The sequence below is a fragment of the Arachis hypogaea genome, chromosome 17, assembly GCF_003086295.3.
Source record: "Arachis hypogaea cultivar Tifrunner chromosome 17, arahy.Tifrunner.gnm2.J5K5, whole genome shotgun sequence".
In the NCBI taxonomy this organism is placed as follows: domain Eukaryota; kingdom Viridiplantae; phylum Streptophyta; class Magnoliopsida; order Fabales; family Fabaceae; genus Arachis; species Arachis hypogaea.
In genome coordinates, this window is record NC_092052.1 from 36,216,914 (window position 1) to 36,230,147 (window position 13,234).

General features: G+C 37.5%; 1 non-coding gene across 1 annotated transcript; it reads left to right on the forward strand.

The window, feature by feature from the left end:
* Positions 1 to 257: 257 nt before the first annotated feature.
* LOC112768011 (small nucleolar RNA R71) lies at positions 258 to 365 on the forward strand. Its single transcript, XR_003185450.1, has one exon. It is a non-coding gene; the product is annotated as a small nucleolar RNA R71 (small nucleolar RNA).
* The last annotated feature ends 12,869 nt before the right edge of the window (positions 366 to 13,234 follow it).

Below are 13,234 nucleotides of genomic sequence, written 5' to 3' on the forward strand. Positions count from 1 at the left end.
GTCAATACTTTATTCTGAGCCAATATGGCATTCAGAGTATCAACTTCAAGAACTCCCTTCTTCATAGGCGTCCCATTACTCACAGGATTCCTTTCAGAAGTGTACATGAACTGGTTATTAGCAACCATGTCAATGAGTTCTTGAGCTTCTGCAGGCGTTTTCTTTAGGTGAATGGATCCACCTGCAGAAGTGTCCAGTGACATCTTTGATAGCTCAGATAAACCATCATAGAATATATCCAGGATGGTCCATTCTGAAAGCATGTCAGAGGGACACTTTTTGGTCAACTGTTTGTATCTTTCCCAAGCTTCATAGAGGGATTCACCTTCTTTCTGTCTGAAGGTTTGAACATCAGCTCTAAGCTTGCTCAGCTTTTGAGGAGGAAAGTACTTGGCTAAGAAAGCCGTGACCAGCTTATCCCAAGAGTTCAGGCTGTCTTTGGGTTGAGAATCCAACCATAATTTAGCTCTGTCTCTTACAGCAAAAGGGAAAAGCATGAGCCTGTAGACTTCAGGATCTACTCCATTAGTCTTAACAGTATCACATATCTGCAAGAATTCAGTTAAGAACTGAAAAGGATCTTCAGATGGAAGTCCATGAAACTTGCAGTTCTGCTACATCAGAGAAACTAATTGAGGTTTCAGCTCAAAGTTGTTTGCTCCAATGGCAGCAATGGAGATGCTTCTTCCATGTAAATTGGAATTAGGTGCAGTAAAGTCACCAAGCATCTTCCTTACATTATTATTATTTTCGGCTGCCATCTCCTCTGCCTGTTCGAAAATTTCTAAAAGGCTATCTCTGGATTGTTGTATTTTAGCTTCTCTTAATTTTCTCTTCAGAGTCCTTTCAGGTTCTGGATCTGCTTCCACAAGAATGTTCTTATCCTTGCTCCTGCTCATATGACAAAGAAGAAGGCACAGAAAAATAATAATAATAATAGAGATCCTTTATACCATAGTATAGGGATCCCTTTGTGAGTGGAAGAAAAGAGGGGGAGACAAAAAATGTGATGTAAAGGAAGAAACACAACTGTACCGATGGAAGAGATGTGAGATGAGATGTTAGGATATGAATGAATAAATAGAATAGGATGGGGGAGGGATAATTTTCGAAAATTAGTTTGAAAAAGAGTTAGTGATTTTTGAAAAATGTTAGAAAAAAATTTTTTTTCGAAAATTTTTGAAATAAAAATAAAAATAATTAGTTAATTAAAAAGAAATTTTTGAAAAAGGGGGAGATATTTTCGAAAATTAGAGAGAGAGAGTTAGTTAGGTAGTTTTGAAAAAGTTAAGAAACAAACAAAAAAGTTAGTTAGTTGGTTGAAACAAATTTTGAAAAGGTAAGAAGTTAGGAAGTTGGAAAAGATATTTTGAAAAGATATTTTTGAAAAAGATAAGATAAGAAGATATTTTTGAAAAGATATGATAGAAATTAGTTTTTGAAAAAGATTTGATTTTTAAAATCACAATTAATGACTTGATTCATAAGAAATCACAAGATATGATTCTAGAACTTAAAGTTTGAATCTTTCTTAACAAGCAAGTAACAAACTTCAAATTTTTGAATCGAAACATTAATTGTTTGTGTTATTTTCGAAAATTATGATATAAAATAAGAAAAAGATTTTTGAAAAATATTTTTGAAATTTTCGAAAATAACCAAGAATTTTGAAAAAGATTTGATTTTTGAAAAAGATTTTGAAAAGATAAGATTTTCAAATTGAAAATTTGATTTGACTCATAAGAAACAACTTGATTTTAAAAATTTTTGAAAAAGTCAATCCAAATTTTCAAATTTGATGAGAGAAAAAGGGAAAGATATTTTTTTGATTTTTGAATTTCTATGATGAGAGAGAAAAACACAAAAAAGATGCAATGCATGAAATTTTTAGATCAAAACATGTGATGCATGCAAGAATGCTATGAATGTCAAGATGAACACCAAGAACACTATGAATGTCATGATGAACATCAAGAACATAATTTTTGAAAAATTTTTAATGCAAAAAAAACATGCAAGACACCAAACTTAGAATTCTTTAATGCTTAGACACTAAGAATTCAAGAATGCACATGATAAACATGAAAAGACACAAAACAAAAAATCATCAAGATCAAACAAGAAGACTTACCAAGAACAACTTGAAGATCATGAAGAACACTATGAATGCATGATATTTTCGAAAAATGCTAGATGCATATGCAAGTGACACCAAACTTATAATGTGACTCAAGACTCAAACAAGAAACAGAAAAATATTTTTGATTTTTATGATTTTCTAAATTTTTTTTGTATTTTTCGAAAATTAATATGAAAAAGAAAAATAAGGATTCCAAAATTTTTAATATGAATTACAAGAATTTTGCCATGTTAGTCTAAAGCTTCAGTCCAGGAATTAGACATGGCTCACTAGCCAGCCAAGCTTTCAAAGAAAGCTCCAGTCCAAAACACTAGACATGGCCAATGGCCAGCCAAGCTTCAGCAGGTGATCATGGATCAGCAGCAGGTGGATGAGCAACAACTAAGTTGCTCTTGATAACAAATTGCAAGCCTCAGTCCAAATGAATTTAGACATGGCTTTACAGCCAGCCAGGCTTCACATGCTTCATGAAACACTAGAATTCATTCTTAAAAATTTTGAATAAATTTTTGAAAACATTTTTATTTTTTTCGAAAACAAAAGAAAAATTTTTTTGAAAATATTTTTAAAAGATTTTTGAAAAGAAAACGAAAAGAAAGTTACCTAATCTGAGCAACAAGATGAACCGTCAGTTGTCCAAACTCAAACAATCCCCGGCAACGGCGCCAAAAACTTGGTGCACGAAATTGTTATGTCCAGGCTCAAACAATCCCCGGCAATGTGAGCAACTTGGTGCTCTGATCTCAATACATAATTGTCACAACTTCGATACAACTAACCAGCAAGTGCACTGGGTCGTCCAAGTAATACCTTACGTGAGTAAGGGTCGAATCCCACGGAGATTGTTGGTATGAAGCAAGCTATGGTCACCTTGTAAATCTCAGTCAGGCGGATATAAAATAATTATGGAGTTTTCGAATATTAATTAATAAAATAGGGATAGAGATACTTATGTAAATCATTGGTAGAAAATTCAGATAAGCGAATGGAGATGCTTTTCGTTCCTCTGAACCTCTGCTTTCCTGCTATCTTCATCCAATCAGTCTTACTCCTTTCCATGGCTGGCTTTATGCAAGGGCATCACCGTTGTCAGTGGCTACATCCCCTCCTCTCAGTGAATAATATGCTCACGCACCCTGTCACGGCACGGCTATTCATCTGTCGGTTCTCGATCATGCTGGAATAGGATTCACCCTCCTTTTGCGTCTGTCACTAACGCCCAGCAATCGCGAGTTTGAAGCTCGTCACAGTCATTCAATCATTGAATCCTACTCGGAATACCACAGACAAGGTTTAGACTTTCCGGATTCTCTTGAATGCCGCCATCATTCTAGCTTACGCCACGAAGATTCTGGTTAGGAGATCTAAGAGATACTCATTCTAGCTTAATTCATGTAGAACAGAAGTGTTTGTCAGGCACGCGTTCATAAGGGGGAAGGATGATGAGCGTCACACATAATCATCACCTTCATCACGTTCTTGGGTGCGAATGGATATCTTAGAAGCGAAATAAGAAGAATTGAATAGAAAACAGTAGTACTTTGCATTAATCTTTGAGGAACAGCAGAGCTCCACACCTTAATCTATGGAGTGTAGAAACTCTACCGTTGAAAATACATAAGTGATAGGTCCAGGCATGGCCGTGTGGCCAGCCCCCATGATCTAAGAACAATGCGTTCAAAGATGATCCTAAGATCCTAAGATCATCAAAAGATTAGTAAGAGGTCCTATTTATAATAAACTAGCTACTAGGGTTTACATGAGTAAGTAATTGATGCATAAATCCACTTCCGGGGCCCACTTGGTGTGTGTTTGGGCTGAGCTTAAGTGTAGCACGTGCAGAGGCCATTTGTGGAGTTGAACGCCAGTTTCTGTGCCAGTTTGGGCGTTCAACTCTGGTTTTGGATCCTTTTCTGGCGCTGGACGCCAGATTTGGGCAGAAGGCTGGCGTTGAACGCCAGTTTACGTCGTCAATTCTTGGCCAAAGTATGGACTATTATACATTGCTGGAAAGACCTGGATGTCTACTTTCCAACGCAATTGGAAGCGTGCCATTTCGAGTTCTGTAGCTCCAGAAAATCCACTTTGAGTGCAGAGAGGTCAGAATCCAACAGCATCAGCAGTCCTTTTTCAACCTCTGAATCTGATTTTTGCTCAAGTCCCTCAATTTCAGCCAGAAAATACCTGAAATCACAGAAAAACACACAAACTCATAGTAAAGTCCAGAAATGTGAATTTAACATAAAAACTAATGAAAACATCCCTAAAAGTAACTAGATCCTACTAAAAACATACTAAAAACAATGCCAAAAAGCGTATAAATTATCCACTCATCAATGAGTTGATTCCCTTTTAGTATGCCCTAATCTTCTTGAATGTTCTTGTGAGGTGGTGATTTTAAGTATACTTTTGGAGTCTTGTTTTAAATTTTTTAAAGAAGTTTTGAATTCTCTTTGAAGAAAATTCCAAACTAAATTTTTTCTATTGCTTGATTGTAATTGAAACAATTCTTCAAATTTTAACAAAGTTGTTTTGAAGTTGGCATGCACCATTTTAAATGAAGTTTTGGAAAGCTTCCATATTTATCAGAAATCTGTCTGTTTGCAATGCACCACTTATTTCCTTTACTAACTTATAAACAAATTTTTACCTCGAATTTTTTTTTTCTAAATAGAGTTTAATTTCTTCTTCCGTCTTTTCAATAATTTTATACACGCTTGTTTGAATAAGAACTTTGAGAATTTTTGAACCAGCATTTGGTTTTCTTCCAAGTTTTATGATTACTTTTGGTTAGGTTGTGCACTTAACTATCTAAAATATTTGGGGAAATATTTTTGTTCTTAGCCAAATCGGTGTTCATTTGGTTTTAAATCTCTACCTAATCTATTTCAACATGAAACTGTATTAAAGGATGCCACATTTATACTTTTGATATCCTTTTTCAAAGTGTTTGTTGCGCACCCTTTTCTTTGAAAACGTGAAATAGTTTTTGAAATATTTTTCACTCTTCATGAGCAATGCATTCGAAAGAGTTTCATCCATACTCGACTCTTGTAAGTTTGTCTTTGGCCTTGGATTTTCTTTTCTATAAACCTCTTACTTCTTCAACTCAGTTTGAATTTGTTTCAAACTAATGCGCTGATTTTTCTTCTTATTGATCCTATTGAATTTCTTTGATCCAAGGGTTATCTTTGAAGTTGTCAGTTGATTTATTTCTAGCAAACTTCATTGCTTGAGCATCCTTGTTTACCTGGAATTTCATACATTCTTTCAAATCTATGAGTATTATCTTTGACATTTGTCTCTCCTTTCTAAAATCTTGTATCCTTCTGAGTGGACTCGAGAATTGTTTTGATGTCACGTACGACCTGTAGACGTAGTAATGCGATGCATTAGTTCTTTAAGACATCATATGTGTATATGGAAGGTGAAGCGGTAGGTGTGTAACGTTATGAGGAGTTGTGGTAGTTTTGTTCCTTGTGAAAGAGTTTGCGGGTGTTAGACTTGTGGTCGGTTGTGGGGTTGTTACATGATTGATGGAGTTGGAAAGTTGAAGCTTTGAGGTTGATACGAGATTAGTGTGCGGACGTTAAGCACGTTGTTTTAACCCCATCCTGTTTTATAGCCTTCGATGCCTTGCTTTACTATCACATGTTTGAACCATGTCATCTTTTGCATTGAGCCTATCTTGTAAGGTTTGCTTTGCAATTACACTCCTACCTTTGTATCTTTATGCATACGAAAATCCAAGATTTGAAAACCGTATATATGTTTATATGTTGAGATAATTTTGCTTCTTCCTTAAATGTGTTCAAGAGTGAACTATTATGAAATTTCTTTCATTTTGTATCAATTTTCGAGGACGAAATTTTTTTTAAGGTGGGTAGAATGTAAGACCCAGAACTTTTGAAAAAGGGCTATCATGAGCTAATTTTAAATTCAATATTTCTGTAGCTTTAATTTCAAAATTTCTTTATTAAAGATAATTAAAGCAAGTTTTGATTAATTGAATTTGAATTAAATTAAGATTATTATCCAATTTTATAATTATTAAAATATTTTCTATATTTAAATTATAAAGTTGATAGTTATGAAATAATAAGAATTTTATATGATTTGGATTAAATAATTAATATTTTAAAATACTAATTCTGCTGTTTTGGAAAATAAAGAAATTAATTATATTATTTCTAATTCTTGGATTTGAACATTTTATTGAAAATAATTTGTAAAATTGATGAACAAATAGTATTTTTATACACTATTATTGTTGGATTAAAATTTATTTTTAATTACTATATTATCCCTATTTTTATTTAAAATTATTAAAATGCCCCTAACCCTAATTAACACACATTTTTCTTTTATTCCAAATGAACCCTAGCTGCTACAGTTGCTTTCCTTTAGTAAACACATCAGGTAAAAGAAAAAAAGAAAGAAAGAAAGAAAGGAGGAACAGAGGGAAGGGAGAACGGAGAAGGAGAGGGAGAGAGGGACGAGTCAGCACCAATTGACCTTGCCGTCGCCGCCGAGATGCTCACCGCCGTCGCACATCCAAGGATAGAAACGAGAGATAGGGATCGAGAGAGCAAGCTGCGCCGCTGCCATCACGGTTGTCGTCGCTGACGCCCAACCGTCGCCGCCATTATCATTGTAAGACCCGGTCAATTAACGGCTAATTAACCCATAAATGAGAATTTATTCTAGAAATCCAAAAATGTTATTTTTATGGCTTAATATGATAGAGGAGATTGAGACGAGAATTTCGGTACCAATTTTATAGAAATCGGACCAAGATTGGACCGAACGGGCCTAACTGGACCAACCGGACCCAAAGTGGGCCCTTGGCCCAACTAAACTAAACCAAAACCCTAGTTTTCAGCACTCTCTCTCCTCATTTACTACACACACACGCTGAAAATAGTGGAGAGGAAGGGAAGAACACTCTCTCAAGTTCTCTCCCTTGGTTGATCTTCAAACCACCATAACTTTTGATCTAGAGCTCCGATTGCCGCTCCGTTTGCGGCCACGCGTTCACCGCGGAGAGCTCTACAAAACCCATACAATCAATCTTGAGGTAAGCTACGTTTTACTGTTCGAAATTTCAGCCCTTGATTTCGAGTTTCATGGGTGAAATGTTGAGATTTTGGGTTCTTTGATGTTATAGGACCCAACTCTCTTGAAGGAGAAAGTTAATCTTGTCTTCTTGGACCTTGGGTGTGGTAAGATTCTCAACTCTAGTGTGATTTGTTGTTCTATGATGTTTGGGTATTGAGATGTTGTGTATGGGTATGATGATTGTGGCTTAGGTTGTGTATATGTGAATATTGGAGCTTGATTGGTGATTTTGGAAAGCTTGGAAGAGGGTTTTGTGTGATAAAATCTGTTCTTGGAGGTGTTGATACCTTGAGAGCTTGTGGACAAGTGGTTTGGAAGTGCTCCGGTTGAGTTTGGGAAATCGGCTAAGGTATGGTTTCGGTTTCCCGTATCTAATATGTAATGTGGTAGGAAATACTTAGGCTAGAGGCCCTAAGATAGGCATTGAATTGTTGGTGTTGTTGAATGATTGAGATATATGATGTGTTCATATATGTGATTATGAATATTGATGCCTTGATTGTGTGATATATGAGAAATGCATGTTGTGATATATGCTTGATGGATGATTGAGGTTGAATTGATGGGTGGTACCATGTTGATGGTGAGTATGATGTTGATCATGTATAATGATGGTTGATTTGGAAATTGATATTATTGGAAATTGGGATGAGAAGGATGTATGACATGAGATTGTGTTTGTCCTTTAGCCATTGATTGAGAAGTGTTAAAATGGTTGGAGGTAGTTTTGGGAATTTTGGTAAAATGTCAATGTGTGAGTTGAGGATGGCTTGTTGTTGATTTTGGTACATTTTGAATGATTTCAAAGAAAATGGTTGAAATTGGCATGTTTTGATTGATTTTGAAAAGAGTTGAAAGTGGCTTGTTTTGAAAATGGCACTTTGTGGTTTTGAATGAAAATATGGTTTTTGGGCATACTTTGACGGGACATAACTTGGACTACGGATCTCTGATTTGCGCCAAATCTGTTTAGAAATGAAATTGGATCCGGGATGTCCATGCCGTTCGAAGAACGGGTGAAAATGATTTAAAATGAGAGAGTTATGACCGTCTGAAGATTGGGGGTTGAACCTGTGAATTCTGCAGCTTTTAACTTAGAAAATTTTTAGCAGAATGACCCCTCGCGCGTAGGCGCACTTGGCGCGTATGCGCCGTTCTTCGAGAAAGCATCATCCACGCGTGCGCGTGGTGTGCGCGAGCGCGTCGATGCGCTGTATCGAATGCCCAGCCATTTTCCAGAGAGTTGTGCCAGAGTTGTGCCAGTTTTGTTCCTGGGGCACAATGTATTCGCGCGTATGCGTGGCTGACGCTTGCGCGTCGTTTGGCTAATTTTCAACCTGCGCGTTCGCGCGTATGACGCTTGCGCGTCGATGAGTTATAAGGCCATCCGCGCGTGCGCGTGGAGTGCGCGTACGCGTGGCCCTGTTTTCATCCCAAAGTTGATTTTTGAGTTTTAAAAGCCAAATTTCATACTTCTAAGCCTCCGATCTCACCACTTATGTCTTAAATCATTATGATATGCCTAGCATGAGAAAAAGGGCTAGTGAATGTGGTAACTTGTGAGTGAAGCAAGGGAAAAATGAATGATCATTGAGGATCATAGATAATTATGTGAGATGCGGAGGATGGCAGTGGAAGTGCTTGTTATGCCATGGACCGAAGGGCCATAATTGTTAATGAATTGGCTGGTTATGGATTTAACCGTGAGCCGGATGGCTGGATTATGCCGTGTGACGGCGGAGCCATGTTTATGGCTAAGTATAAATGCATATATGCTGTTGAATGAATTGTGAATGTTTGCACTTCTACCATCGGAGATGAGGGTTTCCCTGGGTAGTAGCAGTGGCTAGCCACCACGTGCTCCAGGTTGAGACTCGAAACTCTATTAACCCAATGTTGTAAGTGTGGCCGGGCACTGTGAAAGGCCCGGATGAGCTCGCCCCCGTAAATATTCACCAGTGATGGTGATGGATAAATATTCACCAGTGAGGGTGATGGATATGGATTATGATTATGATCAAGTTTATGACGAGTATAACTCGAGTTGGGGATGCACGACAGAGGGACAATCCAATGGTTAGCTACCAGGACTTGTCGGGTTGGCTCTATAACCGACAGATGATATCATCAGCCACTAGGGACAGGCATGCATCATAAGCATACTACATGAATTGTTTGAGATTGCCTATTTGACTGCATATTACTTGCTATTTGCCTAAATGCCTTATCTGTTCCTATTTGTAAATCTCTTGTCTAATATAACTGTGTTTGCTATATTATACTCCTGCTGGTGGTTGGGAGGTCTGAAGGAATTGGAAAGGGAAGTATTAGTTAGACTGAAGAATCTTTAGTCAGTTGCCACTTACGGTTTAGCTTGTTTATAAGCTTTGATATTATCTGGAGGAAGTTCTAGGATTGCCTTCGGCTTTCCTCTATTATTATGTATTATATATGTGGAAGCTGTTACCGTACTGGGGACCTCTGGTTCTCACCCATGCGGATTTTGTGGTTTTCAGATGCAGGACGCGAGGCTTCTCGTTGAGGCATGCTGGAGACTTTTGGATTTAGCGAAGATCCTTTGTTCTCGGGACTCTATTTTGATCTATATATCTTGTTTAGATACTTTTATCTCCATTAAATAATACAAACTGTGATGACTCCTTCTAGAGGGGATTTTGGAGATTAGATTTCTGTATCTGTGTCCCTTTGGGTTTCCTTTGGGGTTTTTCTTATTTTATCATATGTATATATTGCTATGCTCGGACCGGTTATCTTTGCAACTGGGTTTTGAGTCTTGATATTCCCGTTTTTGACACTCTTTATATATATGATCTTGCGTTAGCTTATCCTTTGCTCGTTGCGTTACCGATCGGAGTGTTGCGCGTTCGAGTTACGGTTTTTGTTTACCCCTTTTTCTAAAAAGGCTCCTAGTTAATATCAATCATTCATACTACTATACGTACTAAATTTTTGTTTTAGAGGTCGTAATACCTTGCCATCTCTGAATTATGACTTAAGCATAAGACTCTGTATGGTAGGGTGTTACAATCGTCGCGAAGGAAGGAGCCCGAGGAGAGAGAGATTGTGTCGCCGCCGCTGGAGGAGCTGTCAACAATGCGTCGCCGTTGCTAGAGGAGCTTCGTGCATCGCCGTCGCTCCCTGGCGCCACCAAAGGAAGCCGCCGTCGTTCGTGCCTCCCGCCGCCGCCAAATGCGTCGCCATCGTGCCTTGCCTCGCCACCGTCGACCTCGTCACAGTTCACTGCCGCCGGAGCTCATGTCACAACTGATTGAGCACCACGAAGAACAGAAAGCGCGCTCGATGAGTAAGAAGAGATGGAGGCTGGGTTTTTGTCACTGTATTACTCCATTTCTACCTCTACCGTGCGCTGTTGAAGCTGTCGGAGCCTCTGCCATCATTGGAGTTGCTGTTTAGTTGATGCCGCTGCCTGGGTCACCACGGTACAAGCGGCCGTTGATGGAGTTATTCTATTCAGTGATTTCTGTGAGTTTCGACATTGAGGTAAGGGTTTTAATTGTGGTTTCTGTCCTTTTTGGATTCCGAGAAGATTTTGATGCTGCGTGGTTATTATAGTTGATCCACCGGAGCTTCTGGCCGCTATCGGAGCTACTGCCAGGTCAGTTTAGGATTGCGGCTCGTCCGTTCTGCTGTTATCGTAAGTGTATTTTATTTTGATCTCTTGGTTTTGGTTTTCCATTTTCAATTATTGAGAATTTTGCGATGTTAATATCTCTGGGTTGAGTTTCAGAAATTGTATGATTAAAATAAGAGTCAATGCGGTGTCATCTTGCTTCGTTTCTCGCGGTGAGACTATTCGGTTCCGTTCCTTTTTACCGCAATACTTTATTGACAATTATGTTGTAATTTCGTTTAAAATCCATTTTGCGTTAATTCCAATTTACGTCAGATAAGTCGTCGTTGCTGTGAAACTTGATTGTCGTTATTGATATTGCCTGGAATCATTGAGGTTGCTGCCATGAGTTAGGAATAGAAAGAGGACTCTTGACGCGTTAACTTTAAAGGGGTCGACTTTGAGGTAAGGGCTTTTCTAAAAAGCTATTTTTTTTATCTGGAATTATTATAAATGGATACTGGTGTGAGAATTATATACTTTTAGTGATTGTACCAGTCTTATGTATTGTTTGGCTACTTTGAATGAATATGATTATATGTTTTGATTAGATTATTGTTTGGTTTTGATAAATGAATTGTTGCTGAACTGTTTCTTTAAAGTTTTGGAAATGAGTTTAATTGGTTTCAAGAAGGAACCTGAAAGTCGTTTTAATTCAAATGGACTGGTTCTGTTTCAAGTGAATTGGTTTTGGATTGGGTTGGGACTTGTGACTATATATGATTCGGTTTTATAATAAATTTAGTTTTTATTTAATTGAACCAAGATTCTATGATTTTAAGAGTTTTAATGAATCTTTGGGAAAATGAGATAGGTTGTCCTCCCCTAAAGTCTTGAGATTCCGCTGAGAAATTTTCTATTACCAAATTCTGTTTTAGGATGATTAATTTTTGAATCTTTTAGAAGAGGCTTTTAATTTTGCCGAGTTGTTGAATCTTTGGAAGTTTTAGAAGGATGTTGCGGAAATGTGATTGGTTTTGAAAGAGGAAATCTCTTTTGAGAAAGATGGCTTATAAGCTAGAAGTGATTTGAGAAATGCGGTTTTTAAAGTTAAGGCTGGAAAGAATTGATTTTGATTTCAAAGTAAAGTGATTTGAGAAAAAAGGCGATTTATGACTTGAATGACGATTATATGTTTGATGATGTTGGATGGTCGAAGTGCTATTATGTTATGAGCCGAAATGGCCGTATATGATAATGAATTATGGATGATTGTGGAATATGTTATGAGCCGGATGGCTGAGTATGAATATGGATTTTTATTGATTTGATAAAGTGATTGTTGTACTTCACCTATCTGAGATACGAGTTTCCCTGGGTGAAAGCAGTGGCTAGCCACCACGTGCTCCAAGTGGAGACTCGATACTCTGCTGACCTTATGTCGTAAGTGTGGCCGGACACTGTGAAAGTTCCGAATGAGCTTGCCCCCGTGAATATATACTAGTGAGGGTGTTGGATGTGAATTATGATTATGATTGTGAATAACTCGAGTTGGGGATGCACGACAGAGGGACAGTCCAATGGTTAACTACCAAGACTTGTTGGGTTAGCTTTATAACCGACAGATGAGACTCATCAGCCACTAGGACAGACATTCATCATTTGCATCTATGTGACATTGTTTGGGTGTGCATATTGTACTTGGTTTGCCTATGTGATTAATTGTGTTTAATTGCTAATTGCTCTACTTGATGTAACTGCTTGTTTGTGCTTGAGCCTCCTACTTGTGTTTGCGACTGAAACTCTGTTGGATTGTGGTGGTTTGGCTGCTATTTAGATTGTTTGGGCCTAGGGCCGTGGTTGATTTTGAGATGGGACGATGGTTGGTTTTGGTTTTGTGTTTCTGGTTTTAAAAAGTATGAAAAACTAATCTGGTTCAGCATAGATAAACCTTTTGAAAGGCTTTTGAATTTTAAGAAATGAACAGTTTTCTCTTTTAGAAAAGATTTCAGATTTTTTTTATATAGTAAACTTTTGCTTTTAAAAAGATGCATAAGGTGATTATTAATCACTGTAACGATTTTATCTCGCGTATCCTATTATAGTAATTCTGCAACCTTATAGTGAGAACTCTTTCGAAGATGATGCTCTCACTCCCCTACAGATCTTTTCTTTTTCAGGTTACGGACGACGAAGTTGGAAGATATTATTTCTTTTCTGTTAGACGATATTTTTGTATTGTTTTAGTATTTATGTTTCCCTCGCCTTTAATTTTGCAAGTCTTGTAAGAGGGATAGGATTTTGATATGAGATGTTTGTAAATTAATATGTATGTGTATATATAAGTATTTCCTGTGAGTATTGTAACTTATATTGTAAGTCTG